Source organism: Rhinatrema bivittatum, chromosome 2 (genome assembly GCF_901001135.1).
Source record: "Rhinatrema bivittatum chromosome 2, aRhiBiv1.1, whole genome shotgun sequence".
Lineage (NCBI taxonomy): Eukaryota > Metazoa > Chordata > Amphibia > Gymnophiona > Rhinatrematidae > Rhinatrema > Rhinatrema bivittatum.
The window spans coordinates 174,403,438-174,423,706 of NC_042616.1; the positions used below are offsets into that span (position 1 = coordinate 174,403,438).

At 51.7% G+C, this 20,269-nt stretch overlaps 1 protein-coding gene across 1 annotated transcript in view; it reads left to right on the top strand.

The window, feature by feature from the left end:
- The window catches only part of LOC115084265 (probable acyl-CoA dehydrogenase 6), a 317,847-nt gene that overhangs the window by 191,949 nt on the left and 105,629 nt on the right, over positions 1 to 20,269 (top strand).

The following is a 20,269-nucleotide window of genomic DNA, read 5'->3' on the forward strand; positions in this document are numbered from 1 at the left end:
ATAGCCCACGGTTACCACCTAAATTTACTCGCTCTTCCCCCAGACTCCCTACCCTCCCCGGCATGGAGCCTGGTCGATCATACAGCGACCCTCAAGTTAGAGCTGTCGGCCCTGCTACAGTCCAGAGCCGTGGAACCGGTTCCCTGGGCTCAGCGGGGGCAAGGGTTCTACTCCTGCTATTTTCTCATCCCAAAAAAGACAGGCGGCCTCCGTCCTATCTTCGAGCCTTGAACAGGTTCCTCCGCAGAGAGCGGTTCAGAATGGTGTCCTTGGGCACACTATTACCGCTCCTGCAGTGAGGGGAATGGCTCTGCTCTCTGGATCTACAAGACGCTTATGCACATATTGTGATTTTTCCCTCCTCATCGCAAATACCTGCAGTTTGTGGTTGGACACTGTCACTTCCAATACAGGGTTCTCCCCTTCGGGCTCGCCTCCGTGCCCCGGGTATTCACAAAGTGCCTGGCAGTCGTGGGAGCACATTTGCTCTGAGACAGTGTACATGTGTTCCCATATCTGGACGATTGATTCATCAAGAGCTTTTCCAAAGAGGGAGCCCTTCACTCCCTCAACTTGACGTTACGACTCCTTCAGTCATTGGGTTTCCTCGTCAACTACCTGAAATCCCACTTGACTCCATCCCAGCAACTGTCCTTCATTGGAGCAGACCTAGACACCACTGTGTGGCCAAGGTGTTTCTCCCCAACGAACGCATAGCCACCCTAGTCAGCCTGGCCAGCTCCATCCGCTGTCGGTGGACAGCCTCTGCCCACCTGCTCCTCAAGTTGCTGGGTCACATGGCATCGTCTGTCCACATCACACCAATGGCCCACCTAACCATGAGAGTCGCACAATGGTCCCTGCATTCTCAGTGGCGTTAAGCCTCTCAGAAACTCTTGGCACTGGTCCGGATAACCACACCACTCCGGCTCTCCCTCGCCTGGTGGATGCAGAAATCAAACGAGCAAAGGGCTTCCTTTTCAGCCGCCAGCGGTTCAGGTGACTTTCACCATGGATGCCTCCACCCTAGGCTGGGGCACCCATGTCAATGGCCTATACACACAAGGGATGTGGTTGAGAGCCGAGGCGACCTGCCAGATCATCTTCCTGGAGCTCCGGGCGATGTGGTATGCTCTCTACACATTCCAGGACTGCCTGTCCAGATGGACAACCAGGTAGCCATGTGGTACCTGAACAAACAGGGGGGCATGGGCTCTTACCTGCTCTGCCAAGAGGCAGCGCAGATTTGGGCCTGGGCCCTGTCGCATTCCATGCTACTGCGAGCCACTTACTTGGCAAGCACAAAGAATGTAGTGGCGGACCGCCTCAGCCGGACATTCCAGCCCCATGAGGGGTCCCTGAACCCCTGGGTAGTGAACAGGATCTTCCGTCGGTGGGGTCAGCCAGACATCGACCTCTTTGCATGCTCACAGAACCACAAAACTGACCGATTCTGTTCCCTACACAGGGACCAAAGGACACCAACAGTGGACGTCTTCGCCCACTCCTGGAACGCAGGCCTACTATATGCGTACCCTCTGATTCTGCTAATAGGCAAGACTCTTGTGAAGCTACAGCAGGACTGAGGCTCCATGATCCTCATAGCCCCGCATTGGCCACGTCAGGTCTGGTTTCCCATTCTCCGCAACCTCTCTGTCCAGGAACCAATTCGCCTGGGCACTCGCCCGACCTCATCACGCAAGATCAGGGCAGGCTACGCCACCCGAAACTCCGGTCCTTGTCCCTGACAGCCTGGATGTTGAAAGCCTGATACTTCAGTCCCTCAACCTTTCTGCTAATGTCTCGCAGGTAGTAGCTTTGCTAAAGCCTTCTACGCGGAAGTCATATTGGGCAAAGTGGAATAGGTTCTCTTCGTGGTCCACGCAAGAAGGCCTTGACACCTTCTCTTGCCCCACGCCAAGGCTTTTGGACTACCTCTGGTGCCTTTCGGAGTCTAGTCTACAAACAAGCTCAATTCGGGTACATCTGAGTGCCGTTAGCGCCTACCATCGAGGGGTGAGCGATACCCCAGTCTCTGTGCAGCCCTTAGTGGGGCGCTTCATGAGAGGCTTACTACAACTAAAGCCTCCACTATGTCCTCCTGTTGTGGCCTGGGACATCAACATAGTGCTGGCGTAGCTCATGCAGCCTCCGTTTGAGCCCATGCGCTCCTGCGAGTTCAAGCACCTCACTTGGAAAGTTTTCTTCCTCATGGCAGTTACTTCTGCTGTCGGAGTCAGTGAGCTGCAGGCCCTAGTGACCTATCCGCCTTACACAAGGTTCTTCCATGACAGGGTGGTACTGGGTACTCACCCTAAGTTCCTGCCTAAGATAGTGACTGACTTCCACCTAAATCAGTCCATTGTGTTGCACACTTTTTTCCCGAGGCCACACTCTCATGCAGGTGAGCGGGCTCTGCATGTCTGCAAGCATGCTCTCGCCTTTTATCTAGAGCGCACCACAGCTAACAGGCAGTCCACCCAACTGTTTGTCTCCTTTGACAAGAATAGACGGAGTTGCGGTGGGCAAGCAAACCCTCTTAAATTGGTTGGCGGACTGTATTGCCTTCTGCTACCAGCAAGCAGACCTTCCGCTCAAGGGCCAAGTGAAAGCGCACTCAATAGGGCCATGGCAGCATCAGTGGCGCACTTCCAGGCAGGCCCTATCATCGAAATATGCAAGGCTGTGACATGGAGTTCCCTCCACACTTTTGCAGCCCATTACTGTCTGGATAAGGACGGTTGGCAGGATAGTGTCTTTGGCCAGTCTGTCCTCCGTAATCTGTTTCCTGTATAACAACCCAACTCTCCCTACCTAGGGCCCGTGTGATGTTCAGGCTGCCCTGTTGTTGCCAACAGCACCCCTATTGTTGTGCTTGTTGCACGTTGTTAGGTATCTATTGGCCTCCTCTATTTTGGGGACAGCCTGCAGCTTGCTATTCACCCATCTGTGAGGACTACCATCCTGCTTGTTCTGGGAGAAAGCAAAGTTGCTTACCTGTAACAGGTGTTCTCCCAAGACAGCAGGATGTTAGCCCTCACGAAACCCACTTGCCACCCCAAGGAGTTGAGTTCGCTTACATTTTATTTTATTTTTCGCTCATGCTTTTTTGCTTTAAAACAAGACTGAAGGGGACCCTGTGTGGCCACAGGGTTAGTGGCATGCTGGGCATGCTTAGTGTGCCAGTCAAAGTTCTAGAAACTTTGACAAAAGTGTTCCGTGACAGGGCTCCATCTGATGATGTCACCCATCTCTGGGGACTAACTCCTGCTGTCCTGGGAGAACACTTGTTACAGGTAAGCAACTCTGCTTTATAATAACACTGCAAACTTAACTATAGCTGTAACCAGCACAAAATAAGGCATGCTGGCCAGATGCAGTCTCTCTGCATCAGGGAGTAATGCTTAATGTCCTCATTGGCATGGGATTTCCCTGCAAGGGCGCTAACAATACTCCTATTGGGAAACTTGTTTTTTTGTGTGCAAACCTCCTTGCTGAATCAGTATTAAGTTTTGCCTGCAGAAAATGTGTGTTGAAGTGCATGCAGAAAGGTGTGTTTAGCTAAACACATTTCTCTGCATAGGCTTGCACGTGGGGGTTCTCTGATGTAAATAAATATGGTTCTCTGTATGTACCCAGAACAGTCCAGACTCCTGGGTTTTGCCTCCCTTCCAGCAGATGGAGACAGAGATGTTTCACTGACATTGGCATATAGCCTGGTGTGCCACCTGCAGTCACTCAGTATTTCTCTGTCTCCAGCAGATGGTGGCAGTGCAAAACCTGCAGTCTGAGGATTAGTCAAAAAAAAAAAAAAAAAGAAATTTGGGAAGAGTTTAGGGGTGGAGAATACCTCCCAGAAGGTTGGCAGGTCCTGGTGAGGCCATCCCTTCTGGTCTTGAGGTGGACAAGTAGGGGGTTAAGAACCCTTGTTGGCTCGGTTCTTTTCGCTGTTGGGGTGGACAACTGGTGATGCCAGTTCCCTCCCCCCCCAGGAGGACGCCTGGAGCCTGCTGCTACACTGGTCTGTTGCATTTTCTTTTAAAGTTTTTGAGTTAAAAAAAAAAAGGAACAAGAAGTTATATACTTTCATTGGTTTCTTCATCGGACCTCTCGGTTCGCGTGGCGGGGTAAGGAGCAGGCAGCCCAGCAAGGCATTTTTGTTGTTATCTCTGTGTCCTCTCAGTGGCGGTGCAGGCACGCGAAGGAAGCCATGCTGCATGGCAGCCAATGTGCAGCGTACGGTAAAGTACACGCCCAGCTCGCTCAGTCCGGCTTTTTTTCCTGCTGCCTCTCTGGGGGAGAGGGTAGTGCAGGAATACCGGGAAAAGCATCGGGGAGGCATCGAGCCACTGCGAGGATCGCGAGAGATGCTGATGCTGAAACAGACCTCTTCCTGGTGCACGCAGGAGCAGTGGCCATCTTGAATTCACTGGCAGCAGCGACTGAGGCTGCAGGGGGAGGAGAAGCTCTTCCCTCAGCTCTGTCCCCAGCTGACAGGGGACCCATGGAAGCTCAGGGGGCTTGGGAACCTCTATCTGGGGAGGATGAGGACCTCCTGGGAGAGGACCCTGATGATCCAGCCAGTTTTTCTCCAGACTTTGTGCTTCTGCTTCACAAAGCATATCTTGCTAGGAAGGCAGCAAGACACTGCTTTTCCCATGCGTAAGGGGCCACAGGATTTGCATCCTTCTAAATGGCCCAGATAGGTGCGGGCTAGTGGGGCCACCAGGATTTGGTGAATCCTGAGTCAGCCCAAGCATTTGGAGGATGCATGTGAGTCCTCGGGAGAGTCAGAGGTCGAGAGCCTCTGGCAGAGGATCCCCCAGAGCTGGACTCTTCTCCGGACCATCGAGGCTCGGATGAGGGGCAAGGACAAGCCCCAACTATGGATGGTGATGATCCCAAAGTGGTTCATCTTTTCCACAGGGAGGAGTTGTGGCCCTTGAATTCCATATGTTCTGAAGGAGCAGGAGATGAAGGAACTGCAAGAAGATTCTGATCATGAAGATGTGGATCCTGTCATGGAGGGCTTATGAGGTCCAGCGAAGACTTTCCCCTTCCTATAAGTCGATAAAGAACCTTGGGTTCCGGGAGTGGGAGACTCCGGACACTGGTCTGAATGTTAGCTGGGCTATGGACAAGCTGTATCCATTGCTGGAGGACATTTTGGACTTGTTGCGGCTGCCAAAGCTGGATGCCTCAGTGTCGACTGTTACGAAGAAAACTATTCCTATGGCTGATTTGGCTGCGCCGAAGGGTATGCAAGACAGGAAGTTGGAGGTCCATCTCAAAAAGATATTTGGGGTGTCTGCCCTGGGCATTCGGGCTGCGGTGTGCAGCAGATTTATGCTCCGAGCTGGGCTATGCTGGGTTCAGCAGTTGCAGTTTGGTGTAACGCTATCAGCATCAGAATCCAAGCAGGCCGAATGGCTAGAAGCCGTGGTAGCCTATGGAGCGGATACGTTGTACAACCTCATCAGAACCTCCTCCAGGACTATGATGCCTGCGGTCTCAGCCAAACAGCTCCTTTGGTTGTGGAACTGGTTGATGGACATTTGGTCTAAATCACTACTAGGAGTGTTACCTTTTAAGGGAAAATGCTTTTTGGCAAGACTTGGAGGAGCTTGTGAAACTCCTTCAGAACATAAGATGCTGGTGGACAAGCCGAAGAGCGGCAAAGGGCCTTTTCCGCGCGTTCTCGCTTTAGGGGGAATCAACAGTGTAGGCACATTCTGGCTTCGAGAGAGGCGCAGAGCCAAGGCACTGGGAGGCAGCAGTCCTGGTACCAGTCCTTTTGAGGCGAAAACCAGCCAGAGATGGTTCAGGTCATGGAGTATCCTGATCCAAGTCCACTCCTCCGTGCCAGTTATAGGAAGTCTTTTGACTCTTTTCTTTATTTTACTGACAGTTTTCCAATGTGTCTCACAATCTCTCTCTCTCTTATCCCAAGTTGGCAAGGGATCCCCTGGAACACACAGCTGTCAATGTTCCTCTGTCAGGGCAGGAAGAAGGGGCATCAAAAGTCTTACTCCAAGGTCTTCTAATCAAATCGTCTTTCCTAAAAAATGTCTGAAAAACAAGAAGACGCTGGAGTGGCTCCTCACCATTCCTCTGTTTCCTAGGAAGGTCAAAGTGGAGCAGGTTTTCTCTATCCTGGTCCCCCCAAGAAGAGGGTCACCTTGCCCTCTCCCCAAGCAACAACCCCAGGGGGCTTACAGGCTTCTGATAATGAGAAGTCTCTGGAATCCCAAAATAACTCAGGATAGAAACCCTGCCAGCCAGTGAGTGGACTGGAAAGGTGATCTCCGACCTTTACCCAGGGACTGCAGCAGGTGGTAACCAAGTTCAAGGGTAGTGTGGCAGTGTTTGAGTTAATTATTTAAAGGGAAAGAAGGATGGCAGCTGAGATGGTTGGGTGTGGTGCATAGAGCAAGAGGAATGTATACAGCATTTGCTGTAGATCCCTTCATTCCACATCAAAGGAGAACAAGAGAAGGTCATGCAGTACAACACCAAGTAACAAATCATTGTCCAAGGAAGGAGAGAAGAAAATGAGATGTGGGCTTAATTTATAGACCCTAAGGAAGTGGAACTTTGGAGCTGGGAAGAAAGGATAGTGAAAGAAAGAGGAGTTCCCTGTACGTACCAGGATCAGTCCAGACGGTGGGTTATGTCCCCCGTCCAGCAGATGGAGTCAGACCAGAGTTTGAGGGCTTCACCATATAGACCAGTACACCCTCTGCTGGAGCTCAGTATCTTTCTGACTCCAGCAGATGAGAGTTGGGGGAACCAGTAGCTCCCCCAGGGTGACAGGGTCTTAGCATTTCTTTCTTCTTTCTTCTGTATGTTCCTGTCATCTTTTTAGGCATTTTGGATCACAGTAAAGTTTAAAAAAAAAAAAAGTTCCAATTTTTTGAGGAGGCGTGTTTCTTCTTTTTTCTGCCTCTCTCCTTCACTGTTTGGGGTAAGTGGAAGTTTTTTATTTCCAACAGGCATTTCTTTTTCCTGGTCGGTCACGGTGCCCCGTGGATGCTGGTGGTGCCGGCCTCTCCACGCGTCGTCTGAGGGTCCCGCGGCCCGGCGGCTCTTGCTCGCGGGTTTTGCTCTGCCGGGAGGGGATATCCCCCGGCGACTAGGGACCCCTTCGGTGGGTTGTGCAGGCCGTTCTGGCCCCCCCCCCCGCGGCACTCTTCCGTTCCTCAGGCCCCCCCCCTCCGAGGCGTCTCTTAACCCGGCGATCTCATGCCGCGGCCGTCGAGGTGTGAGGCCTGCGGCGAGCCGGGGGCCCAATTTTCGCGGGAGGGGGTATGTGATCGGTGCCTCCCCGAGGGGGAAGGCACCTCGCGGTCTCCTGACACTTTTTCGGACCTCCCCTCTCCGCAGCCTGGGCGGCGCAGGCCGGCCACGTCGCCGCCATTGGCGGGAACGGCGGCCATTTTAGATGTGCATCGCGAGGCGGCCAGATGTATCGGGAGACTTCTCACCCGAATTTGTCCCCGGAGGGGAATTTGCCCGACCGGGGGCTCCAGGAAGGTCCTTCTTCAGGGACTCCAGCCAGCTTGTCGTTCTTCTCCCCTGAATTCATATTGTTGATGCACAATGCTTATTTGCAGGGATGGGGGGGGCCCGGGAGGTTCTTCCTCGGGGCCCCCTCCCCCCAAGGTCCCTAGGATTTCTGTTATCCCTCCTGGCTCGCAGGACCTGTTTGGTCCTGGCCCGGGGGCCACTTCCTTGCCACCCCGGCGTACCACGGGGGCAGCTTCACCAGCAGGAGGTGACTCCCCGGACCCCCCGGAAGCGCACCCGGACGGACAGATGGATGGGGACGATCCACGTGCCTTGCGGATCTTTCAGAAGGAAGAGCTAGATGAGCTCATTCACCATATCATTCAGGAGCTAGACCTTGATCCACCGCCGGACCCTCCGGCCCCAGTGGCTCCGGCCGTCGCTACGTCCTCGCAGAAAGGGGACCCAGTTCTTGCCGCTCTCCGACCTAGGGCGAAGGCCTTCCCCATACAGGAGTCTTTCCTTCAGCTCCTCACCAGGGAGTGGGACACTCCCGAAGCGTCCTTGAAGGTCACCCATGCCATGGAAGAGCTGTACCCGCTGCCGGAGGATTTCTTGGATCTCATCAAGGTTCCCAAGGTGGATTCAGCGGTTTCGGCGGTGACTAAGAGGACGACCATCCCGGTCACGGGCGGCACGGCCCTGCGGGATATGCAGGATCGCAAACTGGAGGCTTTCCTCAAGCGAGTTTTTGAAGTCTCCGCCCTAGGGATGCGTGCCGTAATGTGCAGCTCGCTTGCACAGCGGGCCAGTCTGCTCTGGGTTCAACAACTCCTCACATCTCAGGATTTGCCTCCCGAAGAGGCCGCCCAGGCGGACTGCCTGGAGTCTGCCATAGCGTACGGGGCGGACGCTCTGTATGATCTCTTTCGAGTAATGGCGAGGTCCATGGTGTCGGTGGTAGCAGCCCGGCGGCTCTTGTGGCTCCGTAACTGGGCGGCGGATGCTTCCTCCAAGTCGAGCCTTGGCTCCCTCCTGTTCCGAGGCAAGTTTCTGTTTGGGGAGGACCTGGATCAAATCATCAAGTCTCTGGGGGAAAATTCGGTACATCGACTTCCTGAAGATAGACAGCGCTCCTTCAGGTCCTTTCCCTCAGGCAGAACCAGAGCCAGGGCGCAGCAGCGATACAGGTCTTACCGGCAGCCTGGTTCTCGGCCCACACCTACCAGGTCCCAGCCCTGGTCGCGTTCCTTTCATGGGTGGAGGCCCACGCGAGAAGGTTCAGGGCAGGGGAATCCGCCCGCAAAGTCCACACAATGATGCCAGAGTAGCCCACTCCTCCCCGCCCCGCATCGGGGGACGACTCACGGAATTCTACGAGGAGTGGGTAAATATCTCCACAGACCAGTGGGTACTGGACACCATAAGGGACAGCTACGCTTTGGAGTTTGTCCGACCGCCGAGGGACAGGTTCCTCTTCTCCCCCTGTGGTTCGGATCTCAAGAGGATGGCGGTTCAACAAACGCTAGACCGACTGCAGGAAATAGGGGCCATAGTCCCCGTTCCCTTCGGCGAGGTGGGCTTGGGACATTATTCCATCTACTTCGTCGTACCCAAAAAGGACGGTTCCTTTCGGCCCATCCTGGATTTGAAGGAGGTAAACAGATCCCTGAGGGTCAGCCGGTTCCGCATGGAAACTCTTCAGTCAGTGATTGCCGCAGTGCACAAGGGGGAGTTCCTTGCCTCCCTGGACCTGACGGAAGCGTACCTGCACATCCCCATCCTTCCGGCTCACTGGCGGTACCTCCGTTTCAAGATCCTCTGTCAGCATTTTCAATTCAGGGCTCTACCCTTCGGCTTGGCGACCGCCCCTCGGACCTTCACCAAGATCATGGTTGTGGTGGCGGCGGCCCTTCACAAGGAGGGCATCCTAGTGTATCCCTATCTGGACGACTGGCTGATTCGCGCGAAGTCCTTTGCACACGGTCAGACTTCGGTGGCCAGGGTCGTACAAGTCCTCCGCTCCCTGGGCTGGGTGGTGAACCTCTCCAAGAGTTCCCTAGTGCCCTCGCTACGCTTAGACTTCTTGGGAGCGAGCTTCGATACACGGCTGGGCATGGTGTTCTTACGCCCGGACAAGGCCCAATCCTTGAGGGAACACGTGCGTCGGTTTTCTGCTTTGTCAGAACCCACCGCCTGGAATTATCTTCAGCTCCTGGTAGTGATGGCCTCCACCATCGACATGGTACCCTGGGCATTTGCACATCTGCGGCCCTTGCAGGCGTCTCTTCTTTCCCGTTGGAAACCAGTCTCGCAGGAGTATCAGGTGATCCTACCTCTTCCACCGACTGCCAGGGGAAGTCTAGATTGGTGGTTGGTCCCGTCGCACCTGGCTCGCGGAGTCTCGCTCAAGGTGCCCAATTGGGTGGTGGTGACCACCGATGCCAGCCTCGTGGGATGGGGCACCGTCTGCGAACGAAGCGCCACGCAGGGGACATGGACACCAGCGGAGGCGAAGTGGCCGATCAATCGCCTGGAAACAAGGGCAGTGCGCCTAGCTCGTCAGCGTTTTCTCCCCTTGGTCCGGCACAGAGAGATAAGGATTCTCTCGGACACCGCAACCACCGTGGCCTACATCAATCGACAAGGGGGGACAAGGAGCAAGCATGTCTCCCTCGAGTCAACGCTCCTGATGGCGTGGGCAGAAAGTCATCTCGTCCGAATCGCGGCTTCTCACATCGCCGGGGTGGACAACATTCAGGCGGACTACCTGAGTCGACAACAGCTGGACCCCGGAGAATGGGCTCTCTCCGACGAGGCGATGCATCTCCTTGTCCGCCGTTGGGGGACCCTGCGCCTGGATCTGATGGCGACCTCCCTCAACGCCAAGGCGCCGCGCTTTTTCAGTCGCAGGAGAGAGCGCGGCGTGGAGGGGGTGGATGCCCTAGTTCTTCCGTGGCCATCAGATCAGCTGCTCTATGTCTTTCCTCCTTGGCCTCTAGTGGGAAAGGTTCTTCGCAGAATAGAACACCATCGAGGGACCGTGATTCTCGTTGCCCCGGAGTGGCCCCGTTGTCCATGGTTTGCAGATCTTCTGCAAATGACGGTGGACGGCCCGATTCGACTGGGTCATCTTCCTTGTCTGCTGCACCAAGGGCCGGTATTTTTCGAGCAGGCAGAACTCTTCTGTCTTGCGGCATGGCTTTTGAACGGCACCGCCTCCGCCGCAGAGGCTACCCGGAGGCAGTGATCTCAACTATGCTGCGCTCCCGTAAACCTTCCACCTCCGTTGCCTGTGTTCAAGTCTGGAAGGTCTTTGAGGTTTGGTGTTCCAACCAAGGGGCCCACCCCACGGAGGCGATGGTTCCAATGATTCTCCAGTTTCTACAGGATGGCCTGGATAAGGGCCTCGCCTATAATTCACTCCGTGTCCAGGTGGCAGCCCTGAACGCCCTGGTGCAGAAGGACAGCTCTCTTCCTCTTCAGCCGGATATCGCACGCTTTCTCAAGGGTGTCAAACATCTACGACCACCGGTCAGGGACCCTTTTCCTTCCTGGAGCCTCAACCTGGTCCTACGGATTTTGTCGGGCTCACCTTTTGAACCACTTCGCGGGGCTACCATTAAGGACCTGACTCTCAAGACGGTCTTTCTCGTAGCCATCTGTTCCGCCCGCCGCATCTCGGAGCTGCAAGCTTTGTCCTGCAGGGAACCGTATCTTCGATCCTCGGACTCAGGAGTCTCCCTTCGTACGGTACCGTCCTTCCTCCCGAAGGTGGTGTCGTCCTTCCATTTGAATCAGACGGTGGAACTCCCGGCGTTTGCTCCAGAGGAACCAAGGTCTCTTCGTCATTTAGACGTCAAGCGTGCCGTGCTCCACTACCTGGAGGTTACAAATGACTTCCGGGTATCCGACCATTTGTTTGTGCTCTGGTCAGGTCCGAAGAAAGGGTCACCGGCATCGAAGACGACCATTGTGCGCTGGATAAAAGACGCCATTTCAGCGGCTTCCATTGGAGCGGGTCGGAGTCCACCTCGGGGCATTTTAGTGCACTCTACGCGCTCACAGGCAGCGTCCTAGGCGGAATCTCGTTCCGTCTCTTCACAGGAAATTTGTCGTGCGGCGACATGGAAATCGCTGCACACCTTCTCCAGACATTATCGGCTACACCTGGCGCCGGAGGCCTCTGGACACTTTGGCGATCAGGTACTCCGAGCAGGTCTCTCAGGACCCCACCCGAATTAGGGAAGCTTGGGTACATCCCACCATCTGGACTGATCCTGGTACATACAGGGAAAAGAAAATTATTCCTTACCTGCTAATTTTCGTTCCTGTAGTACCATGGATCAGTCCAGACGCCCACCACTCTGGGATTTTGGCTCCTGCTCGGGTTCTTACGTGTAGCTGTCATCCTGTTTTTCTATGTCTCTTCAATTTTTTCTTATTGATGTTCACAGCTCCTCACAAGTTGGCTGTTTGTGGCCTTGTTGGCTGTTTCTAGTTATATATTTTCTGTTCCTTCAGGGTTAAGGGTTCTTGATCCAAAATGTTTTTTGCTCTACTTGGGCTTTGCTATTTGTTATACTGAGCTCCAGCAGAGGGTGTACTGGTCTATATGGTGACGCCCTCAAACTCTGGTCTGACTCCATCTGCTGGACAGGGGACATAACCCACCGTCTGGACTGATCCATGGTACTACAGGAACGAAAATTAGCAGGTAAGGAATAATTTTCTTGTAGTAGCGGGCCAGCTGTGACCTGTGTTAGGGGAAGGGGCCAGGGTTGGGAAGGAACACTCTCCTAAGTGCACACACTCATTCTTCTGCTTACTTATCCTGCTGATCCTTCACCTTCAGCCTCCTGTAATGCTGAACCTTCAGCTATTCTAATTCTACCAGAACTCAATAAACACTAGAGGGCAAAGGTTAACTGCGAGTTGTTGGAGGCTATGGATGTAGGGTCACCGTGATAAGGAGGGTAGACAGAATTGAGTTCCCTCTCTCTAGCCTCCCTACTCCTTTCTGCTATGGTGATCCTTGGTCTCCATGCAAAGGCCCCCCAACCCTTCTTCCTGAAATCTCCAGGGATCCGTTTCTCTTCCCAGTAGTACTCGAATCCAAAAATGTTACCCTATTGGTCTTCTAGCAGTCAGTCGGCAGGCCAGCAACCCCCTGACATGTGGCAGAAGCGACAATCCACCATGGAGGAAATGGGGTGGAGTGTGGTAACGCTATCCCGGGGTAGGAGGCAGGCAGCCTCAAAAGTTGTAACCAGGAGCATTGGGGAAATGATTGCCCTTGATGACCAGTCCTTGCAGCTAGTGCAGAATGTGGGTTTCAAGCGTTTTCTGAAGGTCTTACTTCCAAATTACAAAATCCCGTGCAGAACCACATTTAGTAGAAAGGTCATCCCCAGCCTGTACAAGCAGTGTCGCAGTCGCATGCAAGCACTGCTAGGTAAGGCAGACGGAAGAGTGCATTTCACCTGCGATATCTGGACCGCCATGAATGCTGCACACTCTTACCTCTCTCTGACAGCACACTGGTGGGACATGGCTGAGGCAGGGGCAGCCAGCAGCTCTATTACTGAAGAAGTATCAGGGTGGAGGTGGGCTTTACTGCACACCCACCTGACGGACCAGGCCCATACCGCAGCCAATATTCTAGCATGCATCAGAAAGATCCTGGAGGGCTGGCAACTACACCAGCGAGACAGGAAAACGCAGGCAGGGTTCTTTGACACAGACAATGGTGCTAACATGGTTAAGGCAATAACCAATGGGCGGTTTAAGAACATCCGATGTTTTGCACACACTCTGCACCTGGTAGTGAAGTCAGCTCTGGGCTTGGAGTCCAATGACAAGGAGAATGAATACCTGCATAGGTTAATACAGAAGTGCAGGAACATAGCAGCACACTTCCACAGAAGTGTCAAGGCGGGGCAGGTTCTCCGACAAAAGCAGATTGATTTGGATATGCCTCACAAGCGTCTCATTCAAGACATTGCCACCCGGTGGAATTCCACCTTTATGATGCTGGAGAGGTTACTGGATCTGCAGACACCCCTTCATGAGCTTTCTAGTACGATGGACATAGGTGTGCAGAATCCCCTAGGGCATCATGATTGGTTAGTCATGAGTCAGCTGGTAAAAATCCTGCAGCCCTTCAAGGATGTCACGGAGGAGCTGAGTTCCAGAAGTGCCACCTTGGCTGACATCATCCCTATAGTTAATTTCCTGGATGAACATTTGGAGGCCTTTAAACGGGAAGAGGGAATGACTGCTGAGGTGCTGCAGTGTCTGGACGCTTTGCAGCAGCAGGTGAAAGACAGATTAAGGCCTTTAACAGATGACCGCACATACATGCTTGCCTCTGTCTGTGATCTCCGTGTGAAAGGTAAACTCGCCCTACAGACCATTTGTCTGTTATTTGTGAAGGAGCTGCTGTTAGCAAAGATCCGTGAACAGGAGCGCCATAGGCGGAGACAGATTAGGCTTGAAGCAGAGGTGGAAACAGCAGGCACATCAGAGAGTTGTGCTGCTAGCCCAAGCAGGAGCAGCACTGTGTCAGCGACAGATAGTACCTCCTCTTCCATGTCAGAACGCCCAAGGCATGTTGGCCATAAAGATTCATCAGTTGTGCAACGGGCGAGAGAGAAAGCAGCTGGATTGAGTGACTCTGAGCCCGCCCAAGCACAGGAGGAGACAGCAGCACAGCTGTCAGTGACACGGTATCTCTCAGAGCCGATAGAAAAAATGCAGACAGGTCTACTGTCTGGCCACACCTAGCCAAAGTGGCTCAGCGATATCTGTCATGTCCACCAACCAGTGTGCCCAGTGAACGTGTCTTTTCAATGACACGGGATATCATGAGCCCTCACCGCTCAAGGCTTGCACCAGAGTTGATGGAAATGCTAGTGTTTTTGAAAGTAAACCTGCCTTTGCTTGGGTTTCCAAATTTTCCCTGTGAGTGGCAAGATGAATAAAAGCAATTCAAAGCCTTGCAGCAGCTCCAATTGCCTCCTATGCTCCAGATAATATAAGCACTGCAGCACATGTACCTGACATGAATCGCTGTGCCTGACCATCAACTGTCCAGGCATTGTGTTCCTACAAGTGTTTGACCTCGATTGCTGTGCAAGTTCATCCAGGCCTTGTGTTCCTACAAGTGTTTGACCTCGACTGCTGTGCCTGTTCATCCAGGTCTTGTGTCCCTAGGTGGGATTGACCTCTGTCCTCGACTGCTTTGCCTGTCAGTCCAGGCCTTGTGTTCCTACAAGTGTTTGATCTCGACTGCTTTGCCTGTCAGTCCAGGCCTTGTGTTCGTACAAGCGTTTGACCTCGATTGCTTTGCCTGTCAGTCTAGGCCTTGTGTTCGTACAAGTGTTTGACCTCGATTGCTGTGCCTGTTCATCCAGGCCTTGTGTCCCTAGGTGGGATTGACCTCTGTCCTCGACTGCTTTGCCTGTCAGTCCAGGCCTTGTGTTCGTACAAGTGTTTGACCTCGATTGCTTTGCCTGTCAGTCTAGGCCTTGTGTTCGTACAAGTGTTTGACCTCGATTGCTGTGCCTGTTCATCCAGGCCTTGTGTTCCTACAAGTGTTTGACCTCGACTGCTTTGCCTATCAGTCCAGGCCTTGTGTTCCTACAAGTGTTTGACCTCGACTGCTGTGCCTGTTCATCCAGGCCTTGTGTTCCTACAAGTGTTTGACCTCGATTGCTTTGCCTGTCAGTCCAGGCCTTGTGTTCGTACAAGTGTTTGACCTCGATTGCTGTGCCTGTTCATCCAGGCCTTGTGTCCCTAGGTGGGATTGACCTCAGTCCTCGACTGCTTTGCCTGTCAGTCCGGGCCTTGTGTTCCTACAAGTGTTTGACCTCGATTGTTGTGCCTGTTCATCCAGGCCTTGTGTTCCTACAAGTGTTTGACCTCGATTGCTGTGCCTGTTCATCCAGGCCTTGTGTTCCTGCAAGTGTTTGACCTCGACTGCTTTGCCTGTCAGTCCAGGCCTTGTGTTCGTACAAGTGTTTGACCTCGATTGCTGTGCCTGTTCATCCAGGCCTTGTGTTCGTACAAGTGTTTGACCTCGATTGCTATGCCTGTTCATCCAGGCCTTGTGTCCCTAGGTGGGATTGTCCTCTGTCCTCGACTGCTTTGCCTGTTCATCCAGGTCTTGTGTCCCTAGGTGGGATTGATCTCTGTCCTCAACTGCTTTGCCTGTCAGTCCGGGCCTTGTGTTCCTACAAGTGTTTGACCTCGATTGCTTTGCCTGTCAGTCCAGGCCTTGTGTTCGTACAAGTGTTTGACCTCGATTGCTGTGCCTGTTCATCCAGGCCTTGTGTCCCTAGGTGGGATTGACCTCTGTCCTCGACTGCTTTGCCTGTCAGTTCAGGCCTTGTGTTCCTACAAGTGTTTGACTTCGATTGCTGTGCCTGTTCATCTAGGCCTTGTGTCCTAGGTGGGATTGACCTCTGTCCTTGACTGCTTTGCCTGTCAGTCCAGGCCTTGTGTTTGTACAAGTGTTTGATCTCGATTGCTGTGCCTGTTCATCCAGGCCTTGTGTCCCTAGGTGGGATTGACCTCTGTCCTCGACTGCTGTGCCTGTCCATCCAGGCCTTGTGTCCCACAAGGATTTCACTTAGATTGTATGCCCTCTGGGGATAGGGAAATACCTACAGTACCTGAGAGTAATCAACTATGAAGTGCTGGAAACGTTTGAAAATAAGAATATAAATAAATTAAGAAAAAAAAATTACTATCCCTGTCCATCCAGGCCTTATGTCCCTAGGTGGGATTGACCTCTGTCCTCGACTGCTTTGCCTGTTCATCCAGGCCTTGTGTCCCTAGGTGGGATTGACCTCTGTCCTCGACTGCTGTGCCTGTCCATCCAGGCCTTGTGTCCCTAGGTGGGATTGACCTCTGTCCTCGACTGCTTTGCCTGTTCATCCAGGCCTTGTGTCCCTAGGTGGGATTGACTTCTGTCCTCGACTGCTGTGCCTGTCCGACCAGGCCTTGTGACCTACAAGGGTTTCACTTAGATTATATGCCATCTGGGGATAGGGAAATACCTACAGTCCTGGGTGTAATCAACTATGAAGTGCTGGAAAAGTTTGAAAATAAGAATATAAATAAATTAAGAAAAAAAATTACTATCCCTGTCCATCCAGGCCTTATGTCCCTAGGTGGGATTGACCTCTGTCCTTGACTTCTTTGCCTGTCAGTCCGGGCCTTGTGTTCCTACAAGTGTTTGACCTCGATTGCTCTGCCTGTTCATTCAGGCCTTATGTCCCTACCAGGGCTCGACCTCTAATGCTGTGCCTGGCTGTCCAGCTTGGAGCTAGGATATAGTTTTCATGACCTTCATAATACGGGCCATTTTCCCAAGCTGTTTCTTTGTTGCTACATTAATGTTTCTAGTGCTTTAGAAAACTGGTGGTAGTTGTACTCTAGTTCATCCTCTGTGTTCCCATTGTTTACAGAGGCACTGTACGGTACAAAGTCAACATAGGTTGATATTGCAGATTTGGACTTGAGTAGCAGTATTCTTATTTCTGAGAGCTCTTCAAGTTCCTTTGTCATCAGCTGAAGTGCGTAAGTGCAGTCGGTATACACTAGACGCCAACGGTATACACTAGATGCCAATGGAAACACCCCACTCTAGGGGTGAACCTGTTCTAGGGAGTCCTTTCATGCACAAAGGAAAGGTAACTGTCTCCTGGGCCAGCCTGTCTTTCCCCTATCAAAACCACAAGGACCAGACTACCTCCACTCTGCCAGCCTGTCTTGCCCCTATCAGCTTTCTTCCACTCTGCTTTGCTGCCATACACCAGATGACTCACTTAACTCCTTGTGGTGTTCTTGCCACTCTCATGGTTCCTCAGTGTGTTGGTGCTAGTCTATCTGCTTGCTATGTTCCCCCTTCATTGTGCTGTAGGATGTTGATGCCACTTGTCTTGCCGCTTTGCCTGTCGTGCTGCCTTCGATGGTTTATGCATCTGCTATCGGTGCTCTCTTTTGAAGCTGTGGTGTGGTTTTGACATTCTCACTGCTGCTTTGTGCCTCTGTTAAAGCACTCTTGCCACTTCTGGTACCCCTTTGCACCTTTCCAGTGCCTTAGGCTATTCATGCCACTTTGGTGCCACTTTGCCACAGTCTAAGTACCTTGGAGCTCTTTTGTTGTTGTGATGATTGCTCCCCAGAAGTTTCATGAAAATTGATAATAAAATCCCAATTCTGCAGCCAAAAATAGGCTGGAAATCCTTCCCCCATTGACTTTAATGGGAACCGGAAAACGTATTGACATATCGACGTATCGGATTCTCCATACGGCCGAATGCAACGGAAATGACCCCCAACGAATACGTATCCACGAATGCCACAAAATGTTTTTGGCTGCACATCCCTACAGTCCAGCAAAGGAAAACCCATGATTGAAAATGAAAGTTTTCACTGGCTAAAGTAAATAGGAATTAGTAAACATGGGCACATGTATGCGCCTAAAAGCGCCGTGTCAGAAGTGCACGGCCTTATAAAATACATCATATGTGCATACGTATGAAGCACGCCCTGAGACGCCCCTTTTTCACGTGTGCCTATATGTGCACGCACGACTATATACATATACAAATGCTGGTTTTCTATAATTATGTTCCCCTGTGCCAAGCACAGATGCGCGAACATCCACCCCTTTTCACGTGCACCGCCCTTTTCAAATTCACCTGTTATTTAATGAATTCTTCTCTTATTATGCATGCCTATTCAGTTGTTACTTGTTTTAATTATAGACATAAATATGTAAGAGATTTACAAAGAAACAGGAATTGACTCTCTCTTTCAAATCAATGTCGTAACAGGGAGGTTCTCCATGATTGGTGTGTAGATTAGTCTTTTTTTCTTAAAATAATGTAGAGTTGAATGGTTTACTTCAGGGTAAACAAATAGTTGCCGTCAAAACGAAGAGCGAAAGAAAAAGGTCTTCTGAGATTTGTAGATGAATATGTTAAATGTGTGCCTCAAGCTGTTTTCTTTAATGCAATTTTGTGATATGTGACATTTCTATGTTGCCCTTTTTTCTAGTTTGTAATGAGTGCTGCAATGGAAAGAAGTTTTATCTTGCTTTTTAGTTTGATTGTTAAGAAGACTGAAACCTTCCCCCTGATGCAAAATTAACTTTCAAAATACAGACCCAAGTTGGGGTGTTAGAAGACAGAGACATTAATAACATAAGACAAGTTTTTATTTGCAATAATAAAAAAAAATTATAATCAAAGCATATGCCATTTGACCAATGATTGAATGTAAGGCAAGTGAAAGCTGAAGAGCTGATAGTGCCTGTTCTGAAGTCACTTCACATATTGCATATTCATTAAGCTTGGTTTGTTGATAACTGATTGACCTATGTGTGTGTAAGATATATATATATATATATATATATATATATATATATATATATATATATTGGTATTAAAGAAGTGTTCCATAAATTCACAAAATTATTTCTCATTTTATGAATTTTTAGTGTGTTTCTTCCTTCTCTTTATACTGTTTTTTAATCAATTGTTCTGTTTACCATTCTTGTTTTTTGGTTTATTGTAGTTCATTTGCCTCCCTTTGCATTGTGTTGCTTTAAGAATTAGCTACAAGAATTGTGGATACAAAAGTACCCACTTATGCTTCCTCCTGCTATTTCTGCAGACAACAGAATGGGGGCAAAACACCACACACATTTTTTAAAATGTAATTTTATGCACTTTGGGGCGGATTTTCAGAGCCCTGCTCGCGTAAATCCGCCCAAAACCGGGCGGATTTACGCGAGCAGGGCCCTGCGCGCCGGGAAGCCTATTTTACATAGGCCTCCCGGCGCGCGCAGAGCCCCGGGACTCGCGTAAGTCCCGGGGTTCTCGGAGGGGGGCGTGTTGGGGGGCGTGTCGGGGGGGCGGGCCCGGTCGTCGCGGCGTTCCGGGGGCGTGTCGGCAGCATTTTGGGGGCGGGTACGGGGGCGTGGCTACGGCCCGGGGGCGTGGCCGCGCCCTCCGTACCCGCCCCCAGGTCGCGGCCCGGCGCGCAGCAGGCCCGCTGGCGCGCGGGGATTTACGTCTCCCTCCGGGAGGCGTAAATCCCCCGACAAAGGTAAGGGGGGGGTGTAGACAGGCCGGGTGGGTGGGTTAGGTAGGGGAAGGGAGGGTAAGGTGAGGGGAGGGCAAAGGAAAGTTCCCTCCGAGGCCGCTCCGATTTCGGAGCGGCCTTGGAGGGAACGGGGGGAGGCAGCGCGGCTCGGCGCGCGCAGGCTATACAAAATCGATAGCCTTGCGCGCGCCGATCCAGGATTTTAGTGGATACGCGCGGCTCCGCGCGTATCTACTAAAATCCAGCGTACTTTTGCTTGAGTCTGATGCGCAAGCAAAAGTAGGCTGATCGCGCTTCTTTTAAAATCTACCCCTTTGTTTACTCTTCTGATCCAAACACTGTCCCTGCTCTCACCAGGAACTCCTGTTTTTAAATATGGCTAACAGTGTGTACATTGTGAAACTTTACATGTATTTTTAGCCAGATTGACAGATATAGATTTCAGCTAGAGCAATGTGCCAAATAACTGCTTAGTTACCTGGCTAAATCCTTTGAAAATGTTCTCTGAAGAAATAAATCTGCAACATTTTATTTGAATTGAAATATATTACCTTATGATAAAATTTTTAAAATTAAAACCTTTAGCATGACTATTTCCTAGGAAAAATAACATCCTGGAAAGTCTTTAGTGTCCCCAGATATT